Below are 21,213 nucleotides of genomic sequence, written 5' to 3'. Positions count from 1 at the left end.
TAAGTAATTTTGGTAAGTCCACTTCCCTGGTGTTCCAGTGGTTAAGAATACGCCTGCGGATACAGGGGACACAGGTTCGATCCCTGGTCCAGGAGTATCCCACGTGCTGTGGAGCAACTAAGCCTGTGCACCACAGCTACTGAGCCCGCGCTCTGGAGCCTGCATGCCACAACTACTGAGCCCACATGCCGCAACTACTGAGCCCACGTGCCGCAAATACTGAAGCCCGCACGCCTAGAGCCCGTGGTCCACAACAAAAGAAGCCACTGCAAGAAGCCCATGCACGTTAATGAAGAGTAGCCCCTGCTTGCTGCAACTAGAGAAAGCCCGCGCACAGCAATGAAGACCCAGTGCAGCCAAAAATAAATAAATAAATAAATTTAAAATAAATAACATATTTATTTGCTGGTGTTTACATTGCTTTTTCAGTTCCAGTGGGGTAAAAATGTAAAGTAAATAAATTAGTAACCCTCATAAAGAAATCTCTAAGCAGGCTCATACATGGTTAAGTTGCCATGTAAACTGGTATCACCTCTTGGGAGGGTAATTCGGCTTGGGAGGGTAGACTCTTGAAGACTTCATTGTGCACACACTTTGTCCTAGCAACTCCATTTCTAAGAATTTACCCTACAGAAATATTTGGGGGAAAAATATATATATACATATATATGTGTGTATGTGTGTATATATATATATACACACACACACACAGAGAGAGAGAGAGAGAGAGATGGTTATTGTGGCACTATTTGCAATCGCAAAAAACTGGAAACAGTCCAAATGCTCATCAGCAGGAGTTGGTTTTGGATGTAATCATAGACATATAGTTTCTAAAAGGGAAAAAATGGGGGGAGGGATAAATTGGGAGATTGGGATTGACATATACACACCACTATATATAAAATAACTAATAAGGACCTACTATATAGCACAGGGAACTCCACTCAATACTCTGTAATAACCTATATGGTAAATGAATTTAAAAAAGAATGGATATATGTGTATGTACAACTGATTCACTGCGCTGTACAGCAGAAAGTAACACAACACTGTAAATCAACTATACTCCAATAAAAACTTTTTTAAAAATAAATGTTTCATATAGATAAATATGGCTTAAATAGTACTGTATATTGGTATAAAAAGATATCTAACATTGTACAATTTTTAAAAAGCTTAAATAGTACTGTATATTGGTATAAAAAGATATCTAACATTGTACAATTTTTAAAAAGCAGATTTCAGAATCAGTTTTTAATTTTTTAAAAAGAGTATATGGGAATTCCCTGGCAGTCCAGTGGTTAGGACTCTGCACTTTCACTGCCATGGGCCTGGGTTCAATCTCTAGTCAGGGAACTAGGATCCTGCAAGCTGCACGGTGTGGCCAAAAAATAAAAAGGGTATACATTGGTCTGAAAAAATATCTGGAATAATGTTTCAAACTATTTGTGGTGATTTGGGAAGTAGGATGACAGGAGATTTCTGCTTTCAAATAATAATTTTCTTGCTATTTGAATTTTTTATTATAACAAGAATTATTCTTTCAAAAACTGAAATGTAAATATATGGCCAATCCAGCAAATGCCTTATGTACCAGTTAGCCTAGGTCAGAGTTTCTCAACTTCAGCACTGACATCTTGGGCTGGATAATTCTTCATTTAGGGTCACTGTCCTTGCAGTCTAGGATGTTACCAGCATTCTGGCCTCTACATTCTGGGTGCCAGTAGCACACCTTCCTGCCCAGTTGTGACTCCAGACATTGGAAATGTCTCCTAGTGACATGGTTGCCTTACATAGCAACCCAGTTAAATTTGAATTTCATATAAATAGCAAATAATTTTTATAAGGTTGTCACATGTAATATTTCTCTGTTGCATCCTATAATTTTATTTGCTAAATCTGGCAACTTACCTGGGGCACTAGTTGTTCTGGTTGAGACCCACTGTCCTTAGGTGTTACACTGCTTTGTTGCCTTGACTTTTCTGAAGATCAATCTGGGTACAGAAAACTCCGCTTCTTTGTCCCTCTCTGCACCATGATATAGCCATGGGCTGTAGGCTGATTGGAAGCCTGCAAAAAGCCAAGTCATTTTCCTGTTACATCTTTTGCACTGTCTGCCACCAAACAATCAATAGTATCCTCCAGAAAATTCCCTCATTCAGACTAAGCTCCACAGTATTTTTCTGAAGAATTGCTGGGCCAGATAGTTTTGTGTAGAAAGAATAAATCCTGTCCATCTGCTCTGGTATGATTCTTTCTAAGCTAGATCAGCCACCTCTACAAGGTCTATGCTCTAAGCTTTGAAAAAGGAATTGTAAGACAAGTTGACAAAGGTTTAATGAAAGATTACAAATACATTATGTCAACTTAATTCATAAATTTAGCATTTACTAAATGTCATTATATATTTTTAAAAACTTACAGACTATATTTTCTCACTTCTCAAGAAATCCTGAGTATGCAGAACAGTTATTGAGAAATCATAACTGACAAATTAAATAAGTTACTTACACCCAAGTATTTTTAAGAGAAAAATATTCAATTATTACCATTTTGTATGGGTATATATATATGTATAATATTTGATGTGGCTGCATTTGAAGTTGATTGGTAGGATGTAAGGTAGGGCCTTGAAAAGCAAGAGTGCCTGAGGTCTTGGAGGCCTAGGCAGGTCTCTCCCAGAATTTCTTAGGAGTGACACAGGTTGTTTACATATGCTGGGGGGAAAAAGAAAAAAATAATAAACTAAAATTGATTTTGAGAGGTTAATATATTGACCATATCATCGTCTAATTCTAAAATAACCCCCAAAATTGGATGGAGGGTAGGAAATACTATGATTTTCTAATTTGTATGTTCCCAAATTGTTCTAATTTTTCTCAAAAGGATGTGTACTTTTATAATATAGAAAATAAGAATTTTTAAAGTAAAATAAAATAATCTTGGAACGTCTTATAAGAGTATGTTTGGGGGAGTGAAAAATGTTACAACTTTTTTGGAGAATAACTTGGCACTGCCAAAATAAACACACACACACACATAAACACACAAGGCTTTTGACCCAACAAAATCTTCTAGTGTATATAGATATACAAGTATATTCAGTCCAGTGTTTTCAATAAAACTAGTGGTTAAAATATTAACCAGGTTTATTTTGTGGAATGGGCTTATGGGAGGGTACTTTCACTTTCTACAATATGCATTTCTATATTATGCAGCTTATAATGTTATATTTAAATTATAGGCCTCAAATTTGCTTATAAATTGTTTCATTCATTCAACAATCATTCAGTACTTACAATGTGTCAGGTTTACTCTTTTGAATCTTCCCTCACCAATGCAAATAAGGAGATGACTAATTGAATGTTTTCTGGGTACCAAGGAATCTACACGGTGCAGAAAGACCGGGTAGAAGATAAAATAGAGGGTGCTGGGGCTTTCCTGGTGATGCAGTGGTTAGGAATCTGCCTGCCAATGCAGGGTACATGGGTTCAGGCCCTGGTCCGGGAGGATCTCACATGCCGCAGAGCAACTGGGCCCTTGTGCCACAACTGTTGAGCCTGTGCTCTGGAGTCTGCGAGCCACAGCTACTGAGCCCGCGTGCCTAGAGTCCATGCTCCGCAACAAGAGAGGCCACCGCGGTAAGAAGTCCACGCACTGCAACGAGGGGTGGCCCCTGCTCGCCGCAACTAGAGAAAACCCATGAGCAGCAACGAAGACCCAATGCAGCCAAAAATAAACAAATTTTTTTAAATTAAAAACAAAATAGAGGGTGCTATTTGAAGAGTTCCTTGATCACAATCCTAAGGAACACCTGCCACACCAGCCACTTTGGAAAAGAAATTAATAGCTAAAGCTAATTCCTTTAACTGTCAACCACCACCCTCCAAGATCCAGAGGTTTCAGACTGAAAGTCAATCGAATTACCTCACCACTCACTCACCTTCCATATAATTGTTTTAGTGAATATAAACTGTTATCTTTGCTTTCTATATTCGGAAGCTATTAAATGAGTAACAGTCCCCAGCTTAAAACAAACCTGGAACTTCTTCAAGTTTATTTTTAACATGTAATATAACTCAAAAAGAGACAACTATGTGGTCACTCTTGGTGGTTTATGCAGACAGCTGTGGTGACATTGATTACTCAACGTCAAGGAACAGTTAAGAAAAAATGACGTTCAGTGATTAGGGAATGTGGGACCAACACAGACTCACTTTGTTCTCACAATATCCCCTGTATAGGAAGTATGGATAAAGATAATTCATGTATGGGGACCCAGAAAATGGAGGCCGCCCCAGCAGCCCGGCCCAGGTCACAAATCTAAACCTGAGTCAGCCTGCACTTCCAGGAAACGCCGCACTCTCAAGGAAACCTAACACACACAGATCACAGTCCTCTAGCTGAGCTTTAGCTAGCTCACCTTACCCTGGAAAATAGGACCTACTAGGCTTATAAGGAAATCACGCCCTGTTTCCTGTTGCCTCTTCTAAGTGCTATAAAACTCAATCTGGCCTAAAACCCCTCGGAAAGAGGGATCCACTCTCTGTGAGCAGCATCCCCAATTCATGGATGGTTTTCCCTTCAATACAGTTCATTGAACGCGTTACTAAATTGTATTATCTTTGTCATTTGATAGTATGGACTCCCATTTTACAGAAGATTCAAAGAGAGGTTCCATGTCTTGCCCCAGGGAAGTGCCATGGAGTCCAGCAATCTGGCATTATCTATGACTATGGCAATCAGTCCAAATACTACCCAGCTGAGTCTACCTGGCTGGGGCCCAGAGGGTACCATGTGAGTATGGGAGCCCCAGGAAACTCTGGAATTGTTTCCATTGCTAAACTGACTCAAAGGCCTTGAATTTGTACCTATGCCCCAACAGTTTTAAAGCACTGCTTTATATAGAACTGTTTATTATAACATTTTCAAACATAAAGTAGAGAGACTAGTGTAATGAAGTTCATATATCCATCATTTAGTAAAGCACTGTATTTTTTAAAATTCAAAAACTTGCTGAGTCATATGAGGAGGTCCATAAAAAAAGGTAGCAAGAGAAAAATGCAATTGGTTTGTAGTCTATCTCTACTATGAATTGGTTTGTAGTCTATCTCTACTATGAATAAGCTATGTAGCATTGGATAATTCATGGTGCCTTGTTAACTGAGACATAAAACCTGGAACCTGGCAGGGATTTGTGGGGACTTTTCAGACCTTATATCCTATACTTTTATTCAAAAGTTCTGTCATTCACTCTATCTACAAGCATTAAGCCACCATTATCTCTTGCCTTAATTAATGTCCCTTTGCCCATTCCTGCTCCTCTACATTCCATTCTTCATCTAGAGGCCTTAAAAAGTCAACTTTTAAAAATGCAAATCAGATCATCTGATCACATCATTCCTGGGATAAAATCCCCTCAGTGCCTTCACATTTCTTTTAGGGCAATGTTTGAACTGCTTAACAAGTCCAATAAGAAGCTGCCTGACCTGGGCTACTACCTCTCCTTTCACCAGCTCCACCACATTGGCCATTTCCAGTCTCAGACTATCTCCACGTGCTGTTCCAACTACCTAAATGGTTCTTCTGGGCCTCAGTACTTACCCCCATTGCAACACAGACCCATTCTGCTTGGGCAGCTTGTTCTCATTTCAGGAATCTGCTTAAATGTCACATCTTCCAGGAAGCCTCCACCTGAACTACATCAAGTCCTGCTAAGCCTCTATGTGCTCTGTTAGTACCTGGTACTTGGATGTCGTGGCCCTAAACACGATTTATTTAATTATGCATGGCAGCCAATCCATGCACCTAACCCAGTCTGGGCCAGGACAGGTTTACTGGAGGAGACACTGACTTCGTAAGCAGGTAGGGTAGGGGGTCCCCAGAGAAAGAGAACCAGGCATGGCTTTCTTGACATAAGAGAAGCCATTTTTGGCCTAAGCCATTTTGTGATCTAAGCCTGGCCACAATGATTTGCCCTTGAATGGGTCTCAGTAATTAATGATCTTAAGGGAAGTGAGGGAATGGAGGAACAAAAGAAAAGCAGTCAGGAAGCAATAGTTCAGCAATAAAACAGAGTCCTAGTTCCCCCTCAAGGGGTATACATCACAATCTGATATTCTGAGTTGTGCAGGAACTGAGGGCCCCACTCAGGTGGAGGACTGAATGATGATGTTGACCTTTTCTGACTTCCATCAACTAAAGCTTGGACTCTGTCGACTTTTGCACCAATTCTAGCCTGAATTCTCCCTTGCTCAAGCCCCTTCATGAATATGCATATACCACCCAAGCCCCCTCATAAATATGCATGTACCCTTAGCTTAAAAATTCCACATTTTGCTGTTTGGAGAGACACTGCTTTGGGAAAGATCTCTGGTGTTCTCCTTACTTGCTGCAAGTAATAAATCTGTTGATGAAAAATTAATCAGTCGATCTAAGAAAGAAATGGAAAATTTTATTCGAGACAAATTTGAGGATTATAACCCAGGAAGAGCATGTCAGAAAGCTCTGAGAACTGTTCCACCCTTTAGAAGTCAAGGCACTGTTATATAAGCTTTTTTGAGACAGAGGGCTGGACCTCAAATGAGTCATTGTGGTAGGTCATGTGACCTCTTACAAGATCAAGAAGTAATGCTATCTTTTAAGGAGTTGTCTTGTTGATGCTAGAAGTTCCTCTTTAAGGTTGAGCAGGTATTCCTCCCCCTCCCAGGGGAAGGTTGGTGATGCATAATGCAGATATACAATGCACAGTGTGGGGAGAGAGGAGTCCAAAGGGCTGAGAAGATTTTTTGTTTAAACTTCTCTTGTCTTGACATAAAGATATGACTTTTATTTCACAAATCATTACTTCTTCCAATCTTTGGCTTGGTTGTATCTTTTGCCCTGACACCCACCAAGAAGCAAACCCAGTTTTCGGGTAACAACTTTGTGGAGGAAATCCATCCAACAAGGCTCCAATAGTCTTATTCTTATATGTGGTGAGTGGTTCACTGAGGGAGGGGAACTCTTTCAGTGATCTTTCAGGAATATTCAGTTACTGACATTCCTGCTTGATATTCTGCCAAACTAACTTAGCCTGTGGTCAGGTACCATCCATCTTTTCCCATTCACAGTGAGCAGAGCAACTATTGGTCAGTACCAAGATGGGCTGGTTAGTAAATCAGCAGGAACTGGGTAAGCCCCCCCCCTTTTTTTTAAAGACGGAAGTGGGAATTATAGTAAGGAGGTAGACTTTTCCTTAATATAGCCGCAAAACTGAAGCATAACTTTTTTTTTTTTTAGACTAATCACTGATAATTTGTCAGCAAGTATAGATCATCTTAATCTGGAAGTCCAAATAAAATGGGTCATTTACACCTAGAGAGAGGTTTTAGTCCAATCATTGACTATCATTATTTTACAATAGTCATAATTTAGTTCTATTTTGTTAGTTTCTATAAATATGAATTTAAACACTGAAGTACTATATACTTTATAAGTATTAGATTCTGGAATTTTTTGTGATTCACAACTAATTAGAAACAAACTTGTAAAAAATATCAAACATTCCAGAAGTGTACGATTTGAAAACTAAAATTTTATATATCACTCGTACTCAAGAATAAGTAGTGTCAATAGTTACATGGTTAAGGCTTTTTTCTAACCATATATGACATACATATAAAATACATATTCAAACTAAAATTATTACATACTGTCCAGAACTTTTTTCCTTTTATAATAGATCTTGAACCTGTCATTATATGTAGATTTGTCTAGTTCTTTTTAATAAATTCCCAGAATCCCATGTATTAAAATTTTAAAGCATTCCAAAAACAAAATTAAATATTTGTATACTGAAATTTTCTTTATGTTGCACAAATGAAATTCATTTATTCATCGTTTTTACTGGGTGTGTCTCCTAGAAATATTCCAGTAAAGTGTGCTCAGACCTAAAACCCACCAAATCCAGTTATATATAAAAAGATCAAATTGAATTTCTTGGAGGAATCTCCCCAAAGTAGAGTTGTAGGAGGATAGATAAAGTCAGTATGGAAGAAATAAAGAGGATGTTTCACATACATGTTTATTTGGTGCATTTGTGACATGCAGTTTCAGGAATACAAAGAAAATTATTTTCCCATTTACAGGAGTGAGGTCTTTAACTGAAGACAAGGTTTTGATAGAATAGATAAACTAAAGGACATTGGTTTGCATATGCAGATCACTTCAGAGTGACCTCCAACATTCCTCTGGAATTGGTTTAGTCTGGAGAGGAACTCTACCCCAACCCCTGCTTTAAATACTATAGAATAGTATTAAATACTGTAAAAACCTGTTAGAAAATAATCAGATTTTCTTTTCAGATTGACATATTTTGCTGAAATTTTTTTAGAGTTTAGTTTCTTTAAGTATTTTAGGAGTTTGGATTCTTGTCTCTCTGCAAGAACAGGGGAGGAGAATGACAAGGTCTGTTTGCAAAAGGTCACTTTGGCTAATGCAAGGGAATGGATTATAGGGAAAAGTAGCAGCCTGACTGAGGTTTTATAAATAACGCACGAAGTTTAAGTCATTCCTTGGCTCAAAAGCCTTCATCTCATAGTAAAACCAAAGGCCCTTCAGTGCTCAATCTCTCCAGCACCCGCCACCAATTTTGGGGGTGTTGGGCTGCACCCAGCCGGCCTACAAAGCCTATACTTGCCCAGCTTCAAGATGTTAAGAAAGAGCCTGGAGTCAGCAACAGAGACATCAATGGTTTAATGGATGGGGGTGAATTTAACATGTCTGAAGCAATGTCCTGAAGCGACACCCCACTGTTTGCTGCAGACAGCGGGTGGGATGTGGGAGCAGTCTTTTCTCCTGGGGGGAGGGGAAGATTGCCAGTTACAGGGGGAATTGACATCATGTTGGTTCATGGACTACCAGGGAAACTAGCAGAGGGGCCCGCCCCTCACCCAATCACTAGCTTGGGCCTGGGGCAAGTAGGTAGGAAGGTCAGTCATGTGAGTAGGGTATGTACAGAGAGCAAGAGAACAGCCATCTTGAATGGCCTGACCAAGCAAGGAGCTTCCTAGGGCAGGAGTTTTATTGTTTTGTTCACTGCTATAGGGCCAGTGCTTAGCAGAGCTTCACATAGGCATGCTGATAATACTGGTTCATGAGTAAATGGTTCTTTCATTTGGGGATAAATTTAAAAATTCTTAACCTGGTATCCAAGGCCTATCTGGGGCAGTCACAGCCTCATCTTATCATCTTTGCCCACGGCTCTTGCTGGGGTCACACTCACTTGCTTTAACTTTCTCAGGCTTAGAATTCCCTGCCTAGAAGGATCTTAATGTCCTCTTTTCTTGTCCAACTCCTTTTCAAACTTCAAGTTTCAGCTTTTATGTGATTTCCCAGGAAGCCTTTTCTTGCCACTTTTAGAGACTCTTAACAACAAACACCAGTTTTTTGCCTTCTTAGTGTTTATCATAAATAATTTTTCTTTTTATCTATAGAAAAAGCATTTTGAAAATTTCTAGACTATTTTTTTAGAATAGTTTTAGATTTATAGAAGAATACAGCAGATAGTACAGAATTCCCATACACTTCCACTCCCAACATAGTTTGCCCTATTATCTTACTTTTAAAATGGCACGTTTGTTATAGTTAATGAACCAGTATGTGTTCATTTCTTTCAACACATTATTAGTATTAAGTAAAGTCCACAGTTATTCAGATTTCCTTAGTTTTTACCTAATGTCCTTTTTCTGTTCCAGAATCCCATCCAGGATACCATATTATGTTTATTCATTGTCATGTCTCCATAGGCTATGACAGTTTCTCAGACTTTCCTTATTTGTGTATGTGTGTGTGTGTGTTTAATATTTATTTATTTATTTGGCTGCACCGGGTCTTAGTTGTGGCATGTGGGCTCTTAGTTGCAGCATGTGGGATCTAGTTCCCTGACCAGGGATCGAATCCAGCCCCCCTGCATTGGAAGCACGGAGTCTTAACCACTGGACCACCAGGGAAGTCCCAGACTTTCTTTATTTTTGATGACCTTCACAGTTTGAGGAGTACTGGTCAGGTACATTGTCGGATGTTATTTTTTTAAGGAAACTGTTTATTTAAGAATAATTTCTTAATAGTAATTTAATTCTCTTTGAAAAATTAGTACTAGTTTTTCCCAGTACACTATAATCTCCATGAAGTTGGGCCATGTCTGACTTACTCACAGCTGTATCCCAGTGGCTAATACATAGCAGACACTCAATATAAATTGCTAAATGAATAAATTATTGCTCATGAAACAACATTCCTCCAGGAGGTATCATTGGAAATTCCTACTCTTAGGAATTCTCCTCAGGGCTAAGTATGGCCTTCTTAGTATATCATTACAAATCTTTCTTAGTATATCAGTACAAATCCATTCTCTCTTCTAGTTTAAATTCAGATTCCTTCTGTCCATTGCATTTTTCATATTATTTTACTTTACAATATGTCTCCTTTAACTCAACTTCTTTAGCGTTCATTTTCATGTATATATGGGTTCATTATAGCTAATCCTTACTGAATGTTGTAGAGCATATCCAAGGAGCTCTAATTACAGCAATGTATTTAGAAGGAAAAATTCCTTCTGAGAGGCTTACAGTCTCCTTGAGAAGACTAGATATGTACATAGAAATAAATATCAAAAAATGAAACATTAGGTAACCTTGGAAATGAATGATATAAACCTGAAATACTTACTAGGTCTCTGGGAACAGAAAACTCAATGGGACCCAAGAGAGTAGGCTTGAAAAAAATCCATAAACAATGCTCAGCTTTCTGAGAGCACTTGGTTCTGGTAATGGATATTCAGTTGTCAGCCCTAGAACCTGAAAATCTTTATAGCATCTAAATAAAAGGTATGTGTCAAAGGAATATGGTAGAAGGAATACAAGCTTTAGAATCAAAATTCCAGCTCTGTCCATTATAAACTGTGTGCTTAAGAAACAGTGTGTAAAGATTCTGATACATCTTTAAAAAAATCATCCAAAACATGGAAATAAGGCAAAAAGAAGCATGTGTACCTTTTCAATGTCATGTCTGAGTTCTATCTTAACAGGTCTGCTCAAGGATGATTTAAATCTCTAGGGAAATGACCACTTTTGCTATGCTATTTACTATCAATCAGGCACAGACTTTGTGAAGTTAATGTTAACTTGTAGATTTTTGTCTGATAGAGAGGAAAATGATTTCTCTCCATCAGAAAAGATATCCCCAAAGGCTATAGTTTTATTGCCCTATAGGACATTAACTAGTTGTGTCTCTCATCTAGCAAATATTTTTTAGCATGTCTTTCCTGGCAGACTTTGTAAGTCTCTGTTTTCAAATGGTGAGCTTTACCATCTGTCTGTTCCCTTACTGATAAGTTAAACAAATCTTTCACACACACACACACACACACACACACACACACACACACACACACATTTCTCTGAGAGCCATATTTTAACTTTGGACAAGTAACTAATAAATATCCTCTTTGTGTTCAGTGTTGTATGGGAAAAGACCTTTTCTTTGGCAAAAGATCTGCCCAGTCTCCACAGGTTACAGGGCTTAGTTTTCCTGCTTATACCTTACAAGCAAATTTAGTTTTGGACATGAGAGGTTTAAGATGCCCATAAAATATGCCGGTGGAGACGTCAAGGAAGTTCTAAACTTAGAGTTCAGGGAAGAGGCCTGGGCTGACAATGTAAGTTTGAGAGTCATTTACATCATCAAGAAGGTATTTACAGTCATGAGTATAAACAGAGAGGGATGAAGGAGTGGGGAAAAGAATGAGAGAAGAAATAAAGACTGACACAGAATTGTTAACATGATACAATACCAAATTGGAACTACAACATTTAGAGACCCACAGAGGATGAAGCGGTAGCAAAGGAGACTGGAGAGGGAACAGACACACCAGAGAATAAAACAGTATAGTGTTAGAAAAACTAGAGGGCTGGGTCAAATGCTGCTGAGAGGCTGTGTCAGATAAGGAGTAGAACGCATATATTAGATATGGCAACAAGGAAGACAGCCAGGACTTTAAAAAGGTCACTTAGTGTGGAGTGATGAGGACAGATGCCCAGCTGGATGTGAATGGGTTGAAGGGTAAATGGAAGCTGAAGATGTGGAGAAAGGGCTTCCCTGGTGGCACAGTGGTTAAGAATCCACCTGCCGATGCAGGGGACACAGGTTCAAGCCCTGGTCCAGGAAGATCCCATATGCCGCAGAGCAACTAAACCTGTGCACCACAACTACTGAGCCTGTGCTCTAGAGCCCACGAGCCACAACTACTGAGCCTGCATGCCACAACTACTGCAGCCCACGCGCCTAGAGCCCACGCACTGCAACGAAGAGTAGCCCCTGCTCACCACAACTAGAGAAAGCGCACGCACAGCAACAAAGACCCAATGCAGCCAAAAATAAATAAATAAAATAAATAAATTTATTTAAAAAAAAAAGATGTGGAGACAGTACAAGTAGAAAACTTATACCACAGAGGTACCTGAGACTTCTGGAAGAGGTTTAGACTCTACAAACAATAATTACGTTCCTAGCAGGATCCTGATGATCGCACCAAAGTGAAATCCAACAAGATTAGATGCCTGGTACCCACCACACTGCGCTATGTTATAGAATTCTTGAGAGCAATACTTGAGGAAGCTTCTGCTGAAGTGGAATGTGGGTTCTAGACCCTGACTGCCTGGGCTCAAATCCCAGCTGTCTCATTAACTAGCTCAATGACCTTGGCAATTACTACAACTCTGAATCTCAGTTTCTTCCTCTGTAAAATAGGGATAGTTAGTAGCACCTGCTTCATAAGTCGGCTGTAGAGATAATATCTCAAATAAAGACTGTGTTTGTGGGACTTCCCTGGTGGTCCAGTGGTAGAAAATCTGTCTTCCAGTGCAGGGGATGTGGGTTTGATCCCTGGTTAGGGAACTAAGATCCCACATGCCGCAGGGCAACTAAGCCCGCATGCCACAACTACTGAGCTTGCCCGCCACAACTAGAGAGTCCGCGTGCCGCAAACTACAGAGCCCACATGCTCTGGAGCCCGCACACCACAACTAGAGTGAGAAAACCCACACACCACAACTAGAGAGAAGCCCCCATGCCACAGCGAAGAGCCTGTGTGCCGCAACAAGACCTAACACAGCCAAAAAAAAAAAACTGTGTCTGTCATCTATGCTTGAAATTTCTCAGCTTGCACTTAACTGCCATGAGGGAGAGAGGGAGGTCGAGACAGAGACAAAGACTTGGCTAGGGCCCTGGTGGTCCAGGGGTTAAGACTCTGCGCCTCCACTTCAGGGGGCACCGGTTGGAGAACTAAGATCCCCTATGCCTCATGGCCAAAAAAAAAGAAAAAAAGACTTGGCTAGGGAATTGTTGTAGCTATCTAGGCACTTTCGCCAGTGGTGCCTTGTGTGTTGTTCTTAGCAAGAAAGGAGTGATAGTAAACCAATCTGACCAACTTCCTCCTTGTTTTAAACCTGTCAGTGTTTCTCCACAGTAAAGCCCTCAAGTCCTGGTTTAAGATAGTTTTTATTCATATTCTTTTTATTCTTAAATGTCCCCTTATAAAAAGTTTTCCTCTATTAATCCATTTAGTCCCTGCTTTTGAGATCTCATTCCACTGAGTTTTAAGAATTCTGTAATCTAAAGTCTTGCTTCACAGAGTGTAAGTCCATCAATCAGCAGCTCTGTCATCACCTGAGAGCTTAGTAAAACTGCAGAATCTGAGGCCCGACCCAAATCTACTAATCAGAAATTGCATTTTGACAAGCTGTTCATGCATATTAAAATTTAAGAGTCACTGTTACAAAAGAGGTAAAAGGAACTTGGGAAGACTTCAGGGATCCAAGAATTTTTGCACTGAAGTAGGACAAATTAAAACTAAATGTACCATGGAAATGTTTTCCAAAATCAGATGTACAAGTTCAAAATAAAATTTGTGACATTTTGTATACTCATTAAAGTGACTTGCTACAGCTGAATATTTAAACTGTTTTTTAAGTATTCAACTTTTTCAGAGAGCTGGCCTTTCATACTGATAAGTAGGACTTAAATAATGACAATGGAAAGGACACATTCTTTATTTTTAGACTCAGCCCTGGGACAAAGTCATCTCCAAGAACATGTGTCAGATAGAAGAGGTCAAATGGTTTCTTTTGCCATATTTTCTTTTTTTCCTTCCAGAATCAATGGTAGCCACTTTTTAAAATCTTCTTTTCCTATTTCTAAAGAACTCATGTTCCACTGCTTGTAGACAACTTAGCATTCTCTATGACAATTTGTTCTTGTATTGTTCCACACAAGAATTTGATAATTTTTAAATGCCCTTTCTGTGAACTTCTTGGTTTCAAGGAATTTTTTGTAACAACATCTACCTGCAACTCTATTCATCAGGTTTGCATGTACATTTTATATCATTTATCGGAAACAGTTTGTCAGTTTTAAATAGTTAGGAGTGGGCGCAAAAAGATATTAATAAGTTCATTATGATGAGCATAGCATATACTACTTGGACCTATTTGAAATGTGATTAATTATGGAAGGCATTGGGAGCCCAAAGTACAGCTTTATCCAGTATGGCTGGCATCTTCCTTTATCTTACAGGAAATGGCCAAGAGTGGAAACCTGGAGAGTTAGGAGCTGAACAAGAAGCCCCTGGTCCTTGACTGATTGTTGAGGTGTGATGGGCTGGGGGTCAGGACACCTATTAAACTGTTAAAAATTTTATAATTAGGTACTTTCAATAGTCTTAAAATTTCAGTTATTTCCCCCAAATGAGGATGTATTAAAAGTGATCGTTTTGTTCCAATGTAACTAAAGTAATATATTTGGATTAGACTATTTTATGCCCACCCCTGTGAATACCACTGTCCTGGTATCATTTACTGAGCATACTGCCCCAAATAAGCCAGTAATCTTGAATGCCATTTCCCCATTCTCTCAAAGCTCCTTGTAGTAGAAAGAACATGATTTTAGAGTCTAGAGATCTGAGTTTAGATCCCAAGAGAGCTTCACTTTTTTTCTCATCTATAAACTGGGACTCTTAAATGTTCTAGGATTAAGATGGATTTGTACAACTTGTGCCCCGTAATCATGAACCAATAAATGTTAGTTCCTTTCTCTGGCACTGTCTAAAATGTCTTAATCCTTCAAGAAATATTGCTGGGTGTAGAAGGCAGAAATGGTTTATGGAAGACAGCCCCTAGGGCACTGTTATCACCCTAGCAAGGATCTCCTCTTTTCTCTACCTGCCCTTGGAATTCCCCAGCTACAGCCTTGCAATGTTAAGAATCACTTTGCCCAAAGCAGAGGCAGCTTGTGAATCCAGTGGAGATCTGAGATGAAAATGCTGCCCCAAGCCATGTGACGATGGTCATACATTTTAGAAAGGAACATTATATAAGCAAACCCTTGGAAGTTCCCTTTGCTCTCAGTATAGCCTTCAGCAGTGCCTGCAGCCTCTGGCACCATGGATACCGCCTTTACTGAGGCAATAGTCTCCATTGTTGTGGGCAGCCTCCCAGAGTAATTGGCAGTGGCAGGGGTTAGGAGAAGGAGGAAGGCCACAGAACAAACATCAAAGGCAATTATCGCAAAACCCAGCTTGTTGTGAATGGAAGCAGTCACCAAGAATGTCATTTTGGAAATAAATTCCTTGGATAGATTAAAAATTTGATAGTCACCAAAGTAAAAATGTTACCCCCGAGTTTTGACAAAAAGCACACTAGCATCTGCTTCCTGGGGTTGAGTGTTTCCTGATTTGCAAATACACTCCTTCCTGGTACCTAAAAAGCTGTTTTATTATATTTCCAAAGTACTGACATCTGTTTTCCATTCCACAGTAAGTTCATACATTCCTTCCTGCCAGCTTGCAGTAAATAGTCCTGCAGTACCTACTACGAGCAAAGCTTTGCTTCAAGGTAATTTGAAAATTTGATAGAGGTGGGCAGGGGAGCACATTAATTCAAACCAGGGATCTTACACAAATCATCACCCTGTCAATTATTTTTGTCAGTAATGGCTCCAGGCCACTAGGAAAAATTCTTCTTCAGGTAGACATAAAATCTGATAGATCTGATGTTTTGAAGGTCCCAGAGAATTCAGCTCCCCTTATTTTCCTTGCTCTTAATATTGGGAAATAGATCCGAAATTCAAATGGTCTTCTTTTTAGTATTTTATATGCTTATATTTTAGTGTATATACTTCTCAACTTCCTTTTTTTAGTAGTACTCCTACATATGCTGAAAATTGAGACCCCTACACCTTATTCTTTTGCAACTCCCATTTTTTATTTAACAACATATTCTAAATATCTTTTCATATCAATAAAATTTGTATTTTTTCTTTATATCACGTCACTAGCTAAAATTAAGCTTACTGTTATATTTATATCTATCCTCTCCTTATTTCTATTGATTGTCATGTTCTCCCACCATAATTTAAGCTCTGGAATGCAGAGAATTTGTTTTCTGTGTTCTCCATGTCTGAAACGATGCCTGGCACATAGTCTGAACTTCACAGTTGTTGCTAAATGAATGATTGAATAAATAACAAAAATATCTTACTTTAAGATATAACTACTATTTTGGGACTTCCCTGGTGGTGCAGTGGTTAAGAATCTGCCTGCCAATGCAGGAGACACGGGTTCGAGGCCTGGTCCAGGAAGATCCCACATGCTGTGGAGCAACTAAGCCCGTGCACCACAACTAAGGCTCACAACTGAGGCTGCACTCTAGAGCCTGCCAAGCCACAACTACTAAGCCTGTGTGCCACAACTAATGAATCCTGTGTGCCTAGAGCCCGTGTTCTTCAACAAGAGAAGTCCTCACTCACTGCAACTAGAGAAAGCCCATGCACAGAAACAAAGACCCAGTGTGGCCAAAAATAAATAAATAAATATATTTATTTATTTTTTAAAAAAACACATAAGTACTATTTTACTTTCCTGAACCTGTGGTTTACTCAATTTTAAAATAAATGTAGGGACTTCCCTGGTGGTCCAGTGGTTAAGACTCCACACTCCCAATTCAGGGGGCCCAGGTTCGATTCCTGGTTGGGGAACTCAGATCCCAAATACTGCAGCTGAGCCTGCACACCACAGCTAGAGAGCCCTCGCGCTGCAACTACTGAGCCCACGTGCTCTAGAGCCCACATGCCACAACTAGAGAAGCCTGCGCGCCGCAACAGAGACCCTGCAAAGCCAAAAAAAAAAAAAACCAAACAAAACAACCCCTTAAAAAAATAATAACCGTAGAAGAGAAACCATTGAAAACAATGAAAAGACAACCTACTGAATGAGAGAAATATTTGCAAATGACATGACCAATAAGAGATTAATATCCAAAATATATAAACAGCTCATATAACTTAATTAAAAAAAAAAAACCTGATCAAAAATGGGCAGAAGACCTAAATAGATATTTTTCCAAAGAAGATATACACAGGGCCTTCCCTGGTGGTGCAGTGGTTAAGAATCCACCTGCCAATGCAGGCGATACAGGTTCGAGCCCTGGTCTGGGAAGATCCCACATGCCACGGAGCAACTAAGCCCATGCGCCACAACTACTGAAACTGTGCTCTAGAGTCCTCATGCCACAACTACTGAAGCCCGTATGCCTACAGCCCATGCTGCAACAAGAGAAGCCACCAAAACGAGAAGCCCGTGCACCGCAAGAAAGAGTAGCCCCCGCTCACCGCAACTAGAGGAAGCCCGTGTGCAGCAACAAAAACCAACACAATCAAAATAAATAAATAAAATAAATTAATTAAAAAAAAGAAGATATACACAAACATGATAATAATCACAACTGCAGAAGTTCTCCGCAAGTAGTAAAGGGTCTGATTCCCACACTGGGCTCCCAATGTGGGGATCAGATCAGGGTCCTGTGTTACAGGACCCCAGTCTAAGTGTCCTATACCAGAAGATGAGCCCCCAGAATACCTGGCTTTGAAGCCCTCACAGCTAGCCATACATATTCAAAGTAGTGAAAGGAAAAAAACCCACAACCAAGAATATTCAACTCACAAAGGCTATAATTCAGATCTGAAGGAGCTATAAAGAATTATAGATGGAGAGATAAGATGGCGGAAGAGTAAGACGCAGAGATCACCTTCCTCACCACAGATACTCCAGAAATACATCTACATGTGGAACAACTCCTACAGAACACCTACTGAACGCTGGCAGAAGACCTCAGACCTCCCAAAAGGCAAGAAACTCCCCCACGTACCTGGGTAGGGCAAAAGAAAAAAGAACAAACAGAGACAAAAGAATAGGGACGGGACCTGCACCAGTGAGAGGGAGCTGTCAAGGAGGAAAGGTTTCCACACACTAGGAAGCCCCTTTCTGGGCGGAGACTGCAGGTGGCGGAGGGGGAAAGCTTCGGAGCCGTGGAGGAAAGCGCAGCCACAGGGGTGCGGAGGGCAAAGCGGAGAGATTCCCGCACAGAGGATTGGTGCCAACCGGCACTCACCAGTCACCGGGCACGAACTTGCGTCCCCGCATCGGCAGGCGGACTCCCAACAATTGCGCCACCAGGGAAGCCCTCTTTCTTTCTTTTTTTCCTCCCTCCCTCCCTCCCTCCTTCCTTCCTTCCTTCCTTCCTTCCTTCCTTTCTTTCTTTCCTCTTCTACTAATTCTTTCTTTCTACTTTTTCTCCCTTTTATTCTGAGCCGTGTGGATGAAAGGCTCTTGGTGCTGCAGCCAGGAGTCAGTGCTGTGCCTCTGACGTGGGAGAGCCAACTTCAGGACACTGGTCCACAAAAGACCTCCCAGCTCCACATAATATCAAACAGCGAAAATCTCCCAGAGATCTCCATCTCAACACCAGCACCCAGCTTCACTCAACGACCAGCAAGCTACAGTGCTGGACATCCTATGCCAAACAACTAGCAAGACAGGAACACAACCCCCACTCATTAGCAGAGAGGCTGCCTAAAATCATAATAAGTCCACAGACACCCCAAAACACACCACCAGACGTGGACCTGCCCACCAGAAAGACAAGATCCAGCCTCATCCACCAGAACACAGGCACTAGTCCCCTCCACCAGGAAGCCTACACAACCCACTGAACCAACATTAGCCACTGGGGAAAGACACCAAAAACAACGGGAACTACGAACCTGCAGCCTGCAAAAAGGAGACCCCAAACACAGTAAGATAAAAAAAAATGAGTAGACAGAAAAACACACAGCAGATGAAAGAGCAAGATAAAAACCCACCAGACCTAACAAATGAAGAGGAAATAGGCAGTCTGCCTGAAAAAGAATTCAGAATAATGATAGTAAAGATGATCCAAAACCTTGGAAATAGAATAGACAAAATGCAAGAAACATTTAACAAGGACCTAGAAGAAATAAAGATGAAACAATACACTACTTAATAATGAAGTGATCACTGAAGAAATCAAAGAGGAAGTAAAAAAATACCTAGAAACAAATGACAATGGAGACACCACCACCCAAAACCCATGGGATGCAGCAAAAGCAGTTCTAAGAGGGAAGTTTATAGCAATACAATCCTACCTTAAGAAACAGGAAACATCTCGAATAAACAACCTAACCTTGCACCTAAAGCAATTAGAGAAAGAAGAACAAAAAAACCCCAAAGTTAGCAGAAGGAAAGAAATCATACAAATCAGATCAGAAATAAATGAAGGACACAATAGCAAAGATCAATAAAACTAAAAGCTGGTTTTTTGAGAAGATAAACAAAATTGATAAACCAGACTCATCAAGAAAAAAGGGAGAAGACTCAAATCAATAGAATTAGAAATGAAAAAGGAGAAGTAACAACTGACACTGCAGAAATACAAAAGATCATGAGAGATTACTACAAGCAACTCTATGCCAATAAAATGGACAACCTGGAAGAAATGGACAAATTCTTAGAAATGCACAACCTGTCAAGACTGAATCAGGAAGAAACAGAAAATATGAACAGACCAATCACAAGCACTGAAATTGAAACTGTGATTAAAAATCTTCCAACAAACAAAAGCTCAGGACCAGATGGCTTCACAGGTGAATTCTATCAAACATTTAGAGAAGAGCTAACACCTATCCTTCTCAAACTCTTCCAAAATATAGCAGAGGGAGGAACACTCTCAGACTCATTCTACGAGGCCACCATCACCTTGATACCAAAACCAGACATGGATGTCACAAAGAAAGAAAACTACAGGCAAATATCACTGATGAACATAGATGCAAAAATCCTCAACAAAATACTAGCAAACAGAATCCAACAGCACATTAAAAGGATCATACACCATGATCAAGTGGGGTTTATCCCAGGAATGCAAGGATTCTTCAATATACCCAAATCAATCAATGTGATAAACCATATTAACAAACTGAAGGAGAAAAACCATATGATCATCTCAATAGATGCAGAGAAAGCTTACGACAAAATTCAACACCCATTTATGATAAAAACCCTGCAGAAAGTAGGCATAGAGGGAACTTTCCTCAACATAATAAAGGCCATATATGACAAACCCACAGCCAACATCGTCCTCAATGGTGAAAAACTGAAAGCATTTCCACTAAGAACAGGAACAAGATAAGGTTGCGCACTCTCAGCACTCTTTTTTTTTTTTTTTTTTGCGGTACGCGGGCCTCTCACTGTTGCGGCCTCTCCCATCCCGGAGCACAGGCTCCAGACGGGCAGGCTCAGCAGCCATGGCTCACAGGCCCAGTTGCTCCGCGGCATGTGGGATCTTCCCGGACCGGGCACGAACCCGTGTCCCCTGCATCGGCAGGTGGACTCTCAACCACTGCGCCACCAGGGAAGCCCTCACCACTCTTATTCAACATAGTTTTGGAAGTTTTAGCCACAGCAGTCAGAGAAGAAAAGGAAATAAAAGGAATCCAAATCGGAAAAGAAGAAGTAAAGATGTCACTGTTTGCAGATGACATGATACTATACATAGAGAATCCTAAAGATGCTACCAGAAAACTACTAGAGCTAATCAATGAATTTGGTAAAGTAGCAGGATACAAAATTAATGCACAGAAATCTCTGGCATTCCTATACACTAATGATGAAAAATCTGAAAGTGAAATCAAGAAAACACTCCCATTTACCATTGCAGCAAAAAGAATGAAATATCTAGGAATAAACCTACCTAAGGAGACAAAAGACCTGTATGCAGAAAATTATAAGACACTGGTGAAAGAAATTAAAGATGATACAAATAG

The 21,213-nt window shown here is 40.1% G+C and overlaps 1 protein-coding gene across 5 annotated transcripts in view; it reads right to left on the bottom strand.

The window, feature by feature from the left end:
- LOC137223746 (RE1-silencing transcription factor-like) overlaps positions 1-21,213 on the bottom strand; it is a 190,578-nt gene that overhangs the window by 39,507 nt on the left and 129,858 nt on the right. For all 5 annotated transcript variants that reach the window (XM_067736112.1, XM_067736113.1, XM_067736109.1 and 2 more), the window contains one exon: positions 1,912-2,070. The gene's annotated coding sequence lies outside the window, so the exon portion shown is untranslated. The remainder of the gene's footprint in view (positions 1-1,911; positions 2,071-21,213) is intronic.

The sequence above is a fragment of the Pseudorca crassidens genome, chromosome 4, assembly GCF_039906515.1.
Source record: "Pseudorca crassidens isolate mPseCra1 chromosome 4, mPseCra1.hap1, whole genome shotgun sequence".
In the NCBI taxonomy this organism is placed as follows: Eukaryota; Metazoa; Chordata; class Mammalia; order Artiodactyla; family Delphinidae; genus Pseudorca; species Pseudorca crassidens.
This window is presented reverse-complemented; position numbering and strand designations above follow the sequence as displayed.